Below are 10,871 nucleotides of genomic sequence, written 5' to 3'. Positions count from 1 at the left end.
TGATTGACTCCATTAAAGCAAGTAGATGCCACCAATCTTTAGAAACATGGAATACTTGCCAGTTATTGCCATTTTGGTCAATTTCCCAAAGACTAATATAATTTTTATTTTCTTTTAGAATGAATAATAGTTACTCCTTTGGGCATGAAATATAGAAAATTAAATAGTTCTTTACAACTTTAACAATTAAAGATGGTATGTTTAGTTTACAAAGAACAAATAGAAATTTGGACTGGTCATGGTGTTTTGTTAACTTTAATTTGAATTAAAAAAAAATGTAGTTGACAAATGTGACCAAGAGATGCAGGAGTAGATAGTGTTGCAATGGAACGTCCTTTTCAGGCAATCAGGTTTTCAGTAGTAGCTAGTATAAAAGAAGTGAGGAACTAGGAGAAAAGAATGATTCCTTTTTTCCTTCCCTCCCTTGTCTTCTCCCTTCTCTTTCTTTCTCTGTGGTAGAAAGAATGATGGCCCATCGAAAATGTTCACATTCTAGTCTCCAGACCTGTGAATATGAGTGGGTGGGGTGGGGAAAGTAGAGGGTGTTGACCATCTATGCAGACAGAAGGACCAGAGTGAGGCAGGGGAAGAGTAGGCAGAGTTGTTCAGGTTGCTTTCTAGCAGTGAGACTTGGTCTGGTTGAACTGTAATCTATCTTTTAATCTTAGTAAGCCAAAAAAAAAAAAAAAAACTCTCAGGGGATTCCAACATTAGGTTCAAGCTGCCAAAATTTTTGTTAGAGAAATGGAGGAGATTTGATTCATTGGATTGGCTCCAAGTTCTATTCTACATTGGACAATAATGTCTAATAGTCATGTAGAGGTCTAAGAGCAGTGAGCAAGGGCTGACTTGGCTAGCTTGGCTTTGAACTTGACTGTCAAGGAGACTGGCTACTAAGCAGGGCCTCTTATCTCACAATGCTGCGTGATTAGGGACTCAGTGGATGCCACAGTAGCTTACCTTCTATCCTGTTTCTACCTTTATATTTTAGCTCTCAGTTGTGTTTGAAGTCATTAATGGAACAACCTCCAGAGGTTTCACTTTCTCTCGATGACAGCCTTATCCCAACGTGGTACAGGTAAGGATTCTGATGTCACTTCTTATTCTTTTCTCCACCTTAGCTCTTAATTCCACCTCTCTCTAATATAAGGTTGAATTTTGAAATGATAACATGACTAATTCAAGTAACTGAATGCTTTCCTTAGCGTTATCCAAGTATCTGTAATCAACAGGCACCTTTTGAGTTGAATTACATGGATAATTGGCTTCTCATTGGTGTCGTTGCTTAATCCTATACTTGAGGCTTTGACTTACTGTTATAAAGGATAGCAAGATACTGCATATAAATAATACAACTGTATTACTTAACAGCTTGTTGGCTTGATTTGTAACTTCCAAATATTTGGGCATATGGCATGTGGGATCTCTACATATCCTTTTGTCCGGAGCTCACTGTTGTCAGGGGTGGAGGCTACACAGCCTGCGAAAGAGGGTACAATGACAGTGCTCTACTGGAAAGAACCAGTCTTCTTGCTGGCCCACCTCAGCATATTTGTGCCATGTGAAACATCCCTTAGCTTTTGCCAAGTGTGAAAGAGGGGTGCCTTTAGTACCACAGGTCTTCCATGAGTGGTCCTCCGGGGGAACAATCTGTCCCTGGTCTCATTTCCTTTCTCAGTTTCTGCCTCTCGGTCTCCTTTCCAAACTCCAGCTCTAACATGGTCAGTCACACCACACGGGGCCTTCGGCACTGTGGCCCCAGCTCCATCCTGGGAAGATGCTGGGCCTGAACATCTAGATCCATCTGCAGCATTTGCATGCAGAAAACAAGCTTTTCTCTGGCTAAACTTGTTTACTTTTGATGGCATAACTTCTAGGGCCTTATGTTAAAAGTGGGGGGTGCACAGGACAGAAAACCCTTTTCTTTCATATTTGTTTAATAAAACTTGAAAATTTATTTTTGTAATCTTTATGCTATTGATGCTTTATAAGAGCCTGATGAATTAAAAAATTGAAGAAATACAGAGGTTGCAAACTTTTAAAATTAGTTTCATCTATATGTATTAAAAGCCTTTTGGAATAGCATTTATCTTGTTTTGAAAAAAGGCATTTTAAAGAAAAAGAAATACAACTGTGGTAACCATTAACAATAAGTCAGGTCATTGACAATGTACCTTTGCATTAACAAGTAATCACTTTGTTTCTCTTATTACTACAATCTTGAAATTGTCCTGTCTTGTATTTGAATTGTCAGTCTCACCACCCACCTAGTCCCTGAGTTTTCCTGTTTTGCTACTGGGCTGAATTTCTAGCTGCCTGTAATACACTTCTGCACTCAAGTGTCCTTCTGGTACCTGTAAAGGGCTTGCAAAACTTTCAGCTAACCACTCCCTAACCCCAGGGACCTAGAGGCAAGTTGTTCTGTGGCTCAGGTTTTTAACTCTTCTCCTGTAGATCAGGAGTGCCACGTGGCTCCGAGCACCTTGGCTTGGAAGTTCCACCACCAGAGGCTTCTAACACCACAGTCCTCTGTTGAATGATTTCTGCGAAGTCACTGGAAATGACTCCAGGAATTGCACAATGTGAGTCAGACAGAAGTATGTATTTATTATAACATTGTGGGCACACACAGTGGGCAGACATCACTGTCCTTGCAAAAGGGGGTGGGCAACCTCATCTGGCCCACCCTTGATGGGGTGTGTTCTCTCACTCTCTTTCCTTGCTGACCTTACTGTGCTGCTCCCAGTCACAGGCTGTTCACGTGGGCCTGAAAGAAGTCACCAAATGTTCCTTTATTTCCTCTTTTCCTATGTCTTCCCTTATGAATAAAGGAATCTGGCATTTGCAGAAATGGGGCACATGATAACTTGGTCTTTGTGGACATGGTCCCACGGGGCACAGGTAGTCAGTCATATAGTGGGCCCCCAGCCGTGTACTGCTTTAACTCAGAGTTCCCCCAGATAAACTTATTTCCCAATAAGCTCCTTATATGTATTTCTTATTTTTGCCAGTACAGTCAGTGACTGTCCAACCAGTTACTCAAGCTGTGACTCGTGGAGCTGCCATTGTTTCTCATTAGAATCTGTTGAAATACCGCAGCTGCGTGGTAATAAGGTTCTGTCTAAACTGAACTTATGACTGTGGCAATGGAGAGGGAGGGACAAGTACTGAAAATAGATTAAATGATGAATTTAATGAGACTTGAGAGTTCATTATGAAGAAAGGGTGAAGGAGAAGGTGGAGCTGGACAGCAATAGTTGTTAACACTCATTGAGCCCTGACGTATGTGCTGGGCATTATTCCAAGTCTTCCCGTATTATCTCCATTAAGGAATTGTAAATAGGTTAATGCTGAAGTTTTTACTGGAACCAGCTGGTGGTAAAAGTCAGTGCCGCTCAAAGGAAGGTCCATAGATCAATGTAGGTCCATAAACTGCTTACAACAATCCATGACACAATGAGCACAGAAACTGGAGTGAGCGTTAGAAATATTTACGGCAAGTTGATAGAGTGACTTGTCTGTTGAATATAATAGTAAAATTTTGGCTTCCATGTTTTATGTTTTTGTATTTTATGTTTTAGGCAATTTATTTTGCTGGCATTTCACACGTATATATGCCACATTTATACACATGATCTTCTGATAGGAAACACGAGCTATCTGGATCAGAGAACAGATTATTTATTGCTAACAGTGTCTCCTAGCAGCAGTTTCCTGAGACCCAACTCTTTTCGGGCAACGCAATGAGAGCAGGAGAGGAACTTTAAAATTATGAGACTTGGAGCTTATATAGAGTGGCTGGAACATTGGCCCATCCTCCCCTCCAGAGAGAGAGAAATCTTTACTCTGGAATATAAACAAATATTCTCTAGGGAGGTGAGGGAAATGAGGTCTATCACTTCCCTATCCTGGAATGTAAGCCAGTGGTTCCAGGGAGAGATAAATCTCCAAATCTCTCCAGAGCAATATACTATCTCCAGGTTCCAATGCATATTTGCCATTAACTCATCCTTTATTTAAGTTTGCTAGTTCTCAGAAAGCTTGGACAAAGCATAAATGTGAAAAAGTAGCTCCCGACAGTATTAGTCCAAGACAGAATGGTAATTAAAAAAAAAAAAAAAAGTCCCCCCTCCACAGTAGTTTGAGAAGCACAAGTGTAAGTGGCAGAGAGAAGGAAGTCAAGATGTGAAGCTCATATTGGTGAGGGGCAGGGTGAAGAATTTAATTTAGACGACATTTCCTGGAAAGGTAGTCCCAGAGCTTAGTGGAGAGGAGAGGAAAGACGAACTTTTACAAGTCATCATTAGAGTGACATTTGAGACCAGAAAGAGTGGAATAAATCTCCAGTGGACAGAGAAGAGGAAGAGGAAAAAAGAAGGAAGAATGTTAAGAAGAAAAACCTGGCTAACCATCAGGGTTAATGGAAACGAGGCGGATTTTAAAAGGAGTGTCTGGAGGAGGTTAGGGGGCATCTGGACAGAGCCAGGGAAGGTTGGGAAAGGTGCTGTGCTCAGCCATGGGCAGGTGTCTCCGAGCAGGCCATTGCTTGTTAGCTGGAAGGCTCCTCACCTGATGCTTGAGGACACCAATTCCTATCTTTTAGGCCCTTTTCTATGAAATCATCTTTTTCAAATGCTATTTCTTCTGGAAATAGAATGCTTGCCAGAACTAGCTCTTGGATTAGTTGCCTTTGGTTAACTTAACATTTGAAAATCTGGAGCTTTGTCACAAAAGTTCACATTTCTAACTGCTTTCTCTTTCTCCAAAGAAAAAAGAAGGAAAGAAAATATCAGCCATATTGAATCTGCACTTCCCCTTAGCAGGGAGTTCGTTCCCCAGCATCCCGCTGCCCAGCCTGCTTGCTCTCTCTGGCCCTGAGCCTGAACGACAGTTGCCATAGTGTGAGCATCACTTTTTCTTTCATCATGCTGGCTTTACATATTTACGTGATTTACCTGGTCCCATTAATGCACAATATTTTTCCTGAGAAGTTTCATTTTTGAAATATACTTTTGTATCTTAAAGCTAATCCCCAAAACAAAGTTTGACAGAAGTTGATCCAGCAGGGGCTTTACAGAGCTTCCTTCCCAGTCTCCACCCTACCGTGTTCTAGCTGTGGCAGAGAGGGTGGCTGGTCACGAGAGAATGGTGAGTTGTGACTGAGAAGTGGCTGCCCAGCCAGGCATCATGTTTTTGAGCTCCTTTGCGTCTGAGTGTAGCCGTGTGATTTGTGCTGGGCGGTGAAACGTGGAAGGCAGTCATGCATGTGGCATCATGGCCTGGGAAGTCTAAACATTGAATTTGCTTTCTCCACACTCTGTGCTAAGCTTTGGTGCTCTCATAGGCCATGTGTTGAAGCCTTTAGCTTCATAAACTGGTCCAAAGTTTCATCCCTGAGTCATTGCTTTAAAAAGTTACCCAACAGGGATGGGGCTTGCTTGACCTGGAATATTTGAACTCGATTTTATTGGAGAGAGAAATATTTGTTTAGTATGTCAGTCCACTGAGACTTTAGGGTTGTCTGACATAGCAGTTAGCCTCTTGACTAAAATGGCAGCCATGCAACCTTGGCCGAGTTAATTTACCTATCTTTGCTTCAGTTTCCTCAACTGTAAAACAGAGAAGACGGGTTACCTCAGAGAGCTGTGAGGATTACATGGGAGTAATTTGTATAAAACATTTAGAAGAGTGCCTGCCACAGTGTAGGCATTCATATCATTGCAACTTGTGCTTCATTAATGTAGCCAAAGCTGGTCTTTATAGAAATGGGATTCATTCTGTTAATGCTTCTTCCCAATATATGGTCAGACCATAGAGCCAAATTAGGCAAAACCTAAAATCTGCCTTCAGAAATCTAAGCAGATATTTCCTTTCAGAAAGTAGAAAGTTCTGTCTGTATTTTAATTAAGCAAGTAGGTAATTGGGCAGGACTTGCTTGAAATGGCCATGTCTCTATAGTTCCTGCTGGGTTGAGCCCATACAACCCTCAGCTCCACCTCAGACCATTAGGCATTACATTCCCATAAGGCCTACGCAATCTAGATCCCCTGCATGTGCAGTTTACAGTAGGGTTCACACTCCTATGAGAATTTAATGCCCAATGATCTGACAGGAGGCGAAGCTTATGTGGTGATGCCACACTGGCGGAGGGGGAAAAATGCGGCAAACTCCATGGAAGCCTCAAGTTGTTTTTACAATGGCCATTTCCCACCATGGTTGTGGTGGGAAGTGATCGTTGTTGTGACTCTCTCAAATCTTCTCCTATGATAGGAACCGCATTTATGGGGTAGGGCCCTCAATGTGGAGAACTCTTCTCACTGTGGTGCAAAATGGCCTTGCATTGACGATTATCTCTCTCAAATCTGGTCTTCAGTGCAGAGAGCTCCTCTCACTGTGACACTTGACTAGGGATTGGGCCTTCTTGACCCTGGGTCTCGTAGAGAGTCGTCTTTCACCTTCCACCCTGCCGCCATCCTGGGTAGTGTCCATGGTCCCCACCGGGGGGTGGCAGGGATGGAGCTGGAGACTGTCCTTTGTGAAGCATTGTGTGGCTGACACGCCCTTCTGTGATGAGAGAAGACACGGGGAAAAGTAGGGCACAGGAACGGTTAGGGGGCCATTTCTAGAAACTCCAACAGTTTGTAGGAACATGTCTTATAGGACAAAATCTACCAGCTTCTCCCTATTAAAGCTGTATCAGGACCGATTATTTGAGCACTGGTGCCCCTGAGCTGCCTCACCCTTCTCTTCATCAAGTTGATTTGAATCCATGTTCGTTCTTAATTGAATGTACTTTATGTTGCCTTGACTTAATTTAATTAAATCAACTCTGGCTTTACGAAGGGAACCCACAGGTGGTTGGCTTATACACCACTCTGTCCATGGTTGTTTGTTTATGAAAGCACCACAAGGAGTGCTCCTGGGCCAGCCAGGCATCCCTGGCCCCGGCATGTGCCCCGTGCCCTCTCCCATCCCGCACACTGGGTTCCCTCCCCAGATGGCAGCTCTGGAAGAAGACTGTCAGCGCTGGGAAGGAAACCAAGCAGATAATCAGGAAATCAAGTATTCACCAGGAATGGGTATTTGGAGTGCAGCAAGTTCAATTTGCCAGATAATTTGCTTCCCACACTCAGCTTCACCTACAGCACAATGAAATACATTTCAATTTAAATTGCCTCCCAACTCCAATCAGCATTAATTTAATAATACATATTCAACAGATATAAACACTTCAAATGACTAGAAAATGAGTACAGATCCACATGTGTTTACACTGATACTGGTGCCTAAATACGATATTAGTGATGGCAGTGCAGTGGAAATGATTTTTCATCCCCCTTCCAAATACAAACATGAAATCATCTGTAAGCTGCTAAGGGATTTGCATACTTGTGGGGTTGGGAGAGCTTTTGGTTACCTTGCTTTGCTTTTCGGTGTGTTCACTAAGGTTTTCTCTGCTGGGCTTCACTCTAGTCTGATGAATTTCTTCTCTGGTCGGGTCATATCCCTGCCTCTTCTGGTTGGTCTAGAGTGGCTCAGCTCAACCTACAGGGGTGCTTTTTCTTTCTTCTTTGTGGAAGAAGAGGGGAAGCTGGGGGAGCTTTAGAACATTTTTACTATCTAGACAGGAGGGTCAGACAACAGCCTTTAGGACAGAGAAAACGTTCTAAGACAGATGGACTCCAGGATTGTCAGAACCAGGGAAAATACCCTGGAGGTTGCACTCTCATGATGCAGATGGGGAAACTGAGGAAAGGCCCCTGGCCTAGAATGTTAGGCAAAGCCAGGACCACAGTGCTCTAGGTCTGTGGGCATTCCCAATAGGCTGTTGCCACTCAGAAAAAAATGTATAAAAGACTTAGAATGCATGTGCACCCAGAGTGACCTTTTTTTTCCTTTTTAAGCCAGGCACAGAATAGTCTATTCAAGAAAAGTAGTTTAGCAGGTGAAAAAAATAATTGAAATTTGAGAATTTAATACAACAGCAAAGGATATGGACAATGATGGAATTATACATCCTTAATTCTGTCAAAGTATATTTTCAAGAAATTGAAAACATGACCCAGATGCAAATATAATATAAACATATATCAATTTTATTTAATTCATTAATAAGGGGGCGAATGAGATGGTAATGCTGGTTGCAAGAGCATTTGAAGAATTGGGAACTTACAGGAATGCAAAAAAAATGTGTGCGTAAGTCTGCTTGGTTAGATACAAAACTGGTTAATGTTTCACAGGGCAATGAAACTTTAAAACCTTAATGTTTGGGGATTTCTTTTCTATTGGACACAATTCTGTAACATGTAACTTCATGGTGTCTGGGCTCCTATCAAATATTAAATAGCAACGTCAAACATGGTTTCAGGCTTCTAGAGAATGAAATAAATCCTTGAGTGGACCTTTCAGGCAGGGCTTCAGTGTGGCACTGATTAAACATGCCACCTCCCCTTGTGCCTCACCTTATGTCCAAGTGTTGGATAATGATCCAAGCAGATTTCCAAGTTTCAGGTCATAATCACAATAGAACTTCATGATGACACTACGTTTTTCCATCTCTCATGCCAGATGCCACCTCCCCAATTCCGTACATGCTGCTGGCCCCTTTCCGCACTCTACATCTTCAGCCTGCTTGGGCCCTAGCCTTTCCTCCTCTTCCTCACTGCGGCCTCTCCCTTCCTTATGCCAACTCAGCGGTTCTTTCCTTCTCCAACATTGGTCTCACAGGTCCTCGGACCATTGCAGTTCCTCCTGCCGTGGGTCACCCTAGTAATCACTAAGGGCAAAAACTGTCATGCTAGAAACAATTTTGTGGTGCAGGGGAACAGGAGGGTCAGACCTAGAAATCAAAAGCTAATTTTTTCTAGAGAAGGGAAGAATAGGGAAGAAGCTGGGGATGCGCAGGCCTTAGATATCTTATTGTGTTAGCTGTGTTGTGCTAACGTAATCCCCACCCAGTAGTGGGTCTCAGAGATGCATCATTCTGGAAACGATACAAGAATTTGGCTTTCCTGGGCCAAGGCACTGATCCACGGTAGTGTCGACCCTTCCCTCTGTGTCAGCCATAGACCTTCCTGAGTTAACCCCTGTACTTGAAACCACTTTGACAGTTCCTGGCTTTCAGTGAGTAGCTTTATAGGATGAATTGTTTTCCTTTTAGCACTCTCTGAGTTTGTTTTCATGGATCTATAATATTATTAACCATTTGGTCCATTTATGCGGACACGAACTTCAACTGCAAAACCAAGTTCTAATATTCTAAGAAAATGCGGTTCTGAAGATGACATTTCATTGGGTTTCTCACAGGATCTAAGACATGAAATGCATTTACAGGGTGTAAATAAAGACACCTCAGCCTTCAATGGGAGTCAGTAAGTGCAGAATTTGTTTACCTTTGAAATAGCTCAGAGAAGCGGAAACGGTGTGATGCCTGAGGTTGGAAGGACTGGGTTGTCACTGGGGAGTCTCACAGGTAGCTGTGTGGCCTCAGGCGAGGTCTGCAGGCCCCAAAAGAAGACGTGCCCCTTGCCTCGGGTCACACAGGGAATTAGCGATGGAAAGTGTGTGTGTGCGCATGTGTGTTCTTCTCCTGTTTCTCCGTGGGTGGCTTGTTTGAATATCTGCACACTGTCTCTAGAGCAGTAGAATCAAGGGTTCTCCTGAACTTAAAGGATGTGGTATTCAGCCATCATTAACAGAGCTGTAATTTTATTTATTTATTTAGAGACTCTGTTGCCAGGGCTAGAGTGCAGTGGCACCATCGTAGCTCACAGCAACCTCAAACTCCTGGGCTCAAGCGATCCTACCGCCTCAGCCTCCCGAGTAGGTGCTAGAGGTGCGCGCCGCCATGCCTGGCTAATTATTCTTTCTTTCTTTTTCTTTTTTTTTTGTAAACATGGGTCTCGCTCTTGCTGGTCTTGAACTCCTGACCTCCGGTGATCCTCCTGCCTTGGCTTGCCAGAATGGTAGGGTTACAGGCGTGAGCCACTGCACCTGGCCAACAGAGCTGTATTTTGGATTTGCAAAGGTTCTAGGAGTAGGCAATAGCAGTTCCCTCTTGGCATGTGAATGCACAGGCTGCTGGAAGCCACTACCCTCTCCTCTGTAGCCCCTGCCCCTAGAAGATTATGGCCTTGAGCAAGGGGACTAGAGAGAAGCCCATGGCCTCATTTCAGAAAGTCCATGAGAATGAGGTTCCTGGGCTGGACGCAGTGTGGTGTGTATTGTCAGGAGTCTCCCACCCTCAGGACCCTGGCTGCCCCAGGTGATCACTGTTTCTCTAGGGAAGCTGTGGACAGGGCATGCTGAAGTGCTCACTGATGCACCCACAGTCTCTGCAGCCTACGCTCCCCCACACCCATACCACCTTTGAGAGTGTTTTATGACATTTCCCAAAGGGCCCAGTGTATCCTCCAGCAGTGCTAGTTACCTGGGTTATGGTTCCTGGGGCTTGCTGAACTCAGAGAACTGAGGGTCACACCTGGGCTCCCTAACAGTGAGATCCACCTCTGCCCTGTGTTTTCTGCTATTTGACAATTCCTCTCATCCTGGGGATTCTGAGTTCTGGCTCTCGACCAAATTTTGGCACAAATGGCACGAGGTCACCTCCCATCTCCCTGCAATGCATCTATTAAGGCATATAGGCCATTAGAGTTTGCATGGATCAGCACATTGTGGTTTAGAGGTCTGGGATCTTTGAGACTTCTCATGAGAGGTGAGTGCAAGCTGTCGTGGGGAGTAGTGCTTCTCAAACTGTAAAGGGTCCTTTTTTGTTTTTAAAGTTGCTAATCCATTATATGCAAACACTTTTATAATACAATAAATTAAAAGAAAAACTTAAAAAATACACAAAATACAAGTTCCTTGTTTTT

The sequence above is a fragment of the Propithecus coquereli genome, unplaced genomic scaffold (assembly GCF_000956105.1).
Source record: "Propithecus coquereli isolate 6110/MARCELLA unplaced genomic scaffold, Pcoq_1.0 Scaffold60, whole genome shotgun sequence".
Classification (NCBI taxonomy): Eukaryota; Metazoa; Chordata; class Mammalia; order Primates; family Indriidae; genus Propithecus; species Propithecus coquereli.
Note: the sequence above shows the minus strand (reverse complement) of the source record.